Raw genomic sequence first — 3,498 nt, 5'->3', positions numbered from 1 at the left:
ACCTCTGCTAATGCTATCGCACACGATAGCGGTCATCAGAGGTCAAAATCAGTAACTTCAATTCCATCTGCAGGCTCACAAGAAATTAGTATTATTTCTGGAGCACAGCTTTTATATGCTTTTTCTGAAAGGTGCCATCTCCTAATAGGTATTTATGAGCATCTTGGGTGCAGTTTTGTGAGTGTTCCTAACAAGGGGTTCTGCATAGGAAGGGTTTAATCCTAAAGTGGAAATCATGGATTAACACTGCAAGAACCTCGTTCAAAATAAAACTCTCTATTTACAGTGCTACGTTTATGCACAAGCGTTTGCTCTTATGGGTGCAGTCTAGGAAGATTCGTAAATTAACAACCCAATTAATAAATAATGCCAACTCTCCATCATTTAATGGTACTTTAGATGATAGCAAAAAAAACCCCACCTTACTGGAAGCTTATTTCTGCTTATTACTCTTCTCTGTGTTTTACCTAGGTGAAGTTGCAGCTGCATGACTTAATTCAGGACTCATTCACTCTAGGAATCTCTGAGTCATTGAATCAGTTTCATCAGATTCATTGGCTGCAATAGATGAGTAAAACTCAGCACTGATTGCATGCTTGCCACAGATACCATGATCTATGGCTGATAATTGAAATTCCTAGGGGCTGCGCATACCTCTTGCATGCGGCTTGGACCCAACTAGCCCAGCACACTATTAAAAACATTTTTATAAGTGACTGACTGTTCACTCAAAACCACATTGAACCTTCTCTCAGACAGAAGAAATGCTCTCTGGAGTTATTCTAGCCTCTTCATCTAGAGCTAGCAGCCTTTTCAATAGTACGTAGTGGGAAAGTCAAATACAGTTGAAAAATGTAGTAGCGAGCTCAGACACATCCTCATTCATAGTAGGAAAATCATTAAGTACTTCAGGTTCAGTCTTAGGTCCATCCTATGTTTAAAAACAGATTGGAAATCTGAAGACAAATATTTTCATAACTACACAATTGCTACCTCCTTATGTCCCAAAAAGCAGGAAAATGATCATGAACAGGAAGGTCACTAGCATCACATGGAGTCTCCTGGGTGGGAGCCTCCTTTCTGCTGTGCAGTGCTGGTTTGTGCTGCTGGCTGAGGCAGAAAGCAGGGGGATGCTGCGTGTCATCCCTCGGGATGAGTTTTATGCCCAAAGAGGAAGCACTTGCCATGCAAATACGAGAAAAACCAAACATGGTGAATACGTAGTTTGGTTTAAGTGAGCCATCCTCCCTCTCTAACACTGTTATGTTAGGGCTTTCATTTTTTTTAAATGTTGTTTTGTCTCCTGCATGGATGCAACATGAGTTAACAAACCAAACCAACCAAACAAACAAAAACCCAAAAACTTTGATAGTCATGGGAAACAGCTTTAAAACTGTCCACAAGGAAAGGAATACAACTGTCCAACCTGGTAACTCTCTTTCCTGTCTCTTTAGCCAAATTATCTATACGTGAAAAAAGACCTGCAATACAGGTGTGTGCATAGGCAGGCTTCTTTCAGAGCCCATCAATCTTTTTCATTGTATCCAGGAACCCGAGAACAGTAAGGACTCTTGCAGTCTTCATCCTCATGCATATCCAATATTATACCTTATGTGAATCTTAGAGTATGTGAGCTTTTAGTCTCACTAAAATATATGAATAAAAGATGTGAATATTGGTGTGGGTTTTTCTTCTGAAGCACTGGTGATACCATTCCACGGCTATTGTATTGATGTGCTTTAAAAATATTTCCTTTTAATGCATGTCATTACGTTTCACTGACCCACAGACTGAAAGTCAGAGAATGTCCTTAGCTTGATGTAAAATGTTAGAGGGAAGAGATCCAATTTCAAATCTGTTCTCTGCCCTGTTCACAGCAGAATCTGAACCGCAGTTTCTCACCTCAGGAAAGTTTGTGTAGAGCTGTGTAGAGGGTGTCCCTCGATGCTGTATTGGTGGTGCATCCTTTGGCATCTGTAACTGCATTGTTCCAGGAGCCAGGTGGTGACTGCTGGGACACTGCCTGGGACAAGAGGCCTCCCTGTCCCATCTTTTGTCCTAGCAGGGTATGCACGTCCTAATGCAGAGCCCCAAAGGTAAGGGAAAAGGGGAATCCCTGTCCCAGAGCACTTGGTACCCTGTGAGGACAGGTGATATGTGCTCAGGATCCCCTAATGATGGGAAGGAGTTGCCTGCATGTGAATCCTTCATGTTCTGCACAGCTCTTATGTCTGGCAGCCAAAAGAATAAGTCGATGCCTCCTTTTCCTCCTGCTCCTGTTAGCTATGGGCTTGCACACGAGTGAAATGTTGCGACGTGTGCGGTGGTGCGGAGCTCAGCCCCCTGTGCTGGCTGGAGCGGGGCTCAGCTGCTTGCTCCCCTCCACGCATGTCAGGACCTGGGTGCACAGACCAGAATTTCGGTGCCTTCATCTTCCAGCTGAACCTTGTGCCAGTTCCTGCTGTGGCCTGTCCCAGAGTGACATACCTTGTTTTGTGTCAGAGGGAACAATTTAAGCTCTGGTTAAACTTAATGGTTTTTTTTGTTGTTGTTGTTGTTTTTGTGAAATGCCACCTTGGAGGGTTCCTGAGTTTGTGTGTCTATGTGACATAGCTACCAAATAAAATCAATAAAAATTGAAGAGCTCTGGGTGCAGTGTTGAGGCACTGTGTGGCACGAGTATATACACGTATATGTTAACATATATTCAGTTTTGCTTCTGATCTGTTTTATTGTTTCAATATTACATTTGTTTAAATATTTAGTCTTATTTAAAATTAATCTTGCTCCTCTTTGGGATGCTTGTACATGTTGAGCTGCTGTGCTGTGCTGTTTCTCCTAGCAATTCTTTGGTTCTTTGTAGTAAGCCGAAGAGTTACAGCTGTCCAGGTTAGTCATCGCTGCTGCAGTGCTATCCTCACTCAGTTGTGACAAATGCATGTTGCGTTTTGTTGAGGACGAGATAATCAGAAAAGTTTGTCTTCTGCCAGGATAGAACAGCTTCCTCCATCTCCTTTGGCTTCACTGCTAACAAATCAAAGCAAACCACTGTTGGCTGTGGGAGAACTGTAGGGTATGAGAGCAGCTGAGCCTCATATAGCTGCTGCAGGATGCAGAGATCAACCCTGGACAGGAGGTGTAACGCTGGCATGGCCCCACTTTCCAGACATGGACCCTCATCATTTAGTCACGTCTTTGGCACGCTGTGACAGTGCTTATGCTGAGCAGTGAAGCTACTGCATTCAAAGCGTGTTGATGCTGTGATTTGAAAACTTACCTCTAGTTTTCTGTCAATCCGGTGTGCTGGTCTAAACATTGCTCTAAGAAGCTATTTAATTTCCATACAGCTCCAGGAGTGCCTTTAGATTGCATTTCAATGTCATACTTTTTTTGTGGTCAGTGAGAACGTGCTGTGTTTTGTCAAAACTAGTTTATTCAGATCTGCTAATGGATTCAAGAAGAAAATGAATTTTGCAATTCTGTGCATCTTGTAGAGGC

Source organism: Pelecanus crispus, chromosome 2 (assembly GCF_030463565.1).
Source record: "Pelecanus crispus isolate bPelCri1 chromosome 2, bPelCri1.pri, whole genome shotgun sequence".
Taxonomy (NCBI): domain Eukaryota; kingdom Metazoa; phylum Chordata; class Aves; order Pelecaniformes; family Pelecanidae; genus Pelecanus; species Pelecanus crispus.
Note: the sequence above shows the minus strand (reverse complement) of the source record.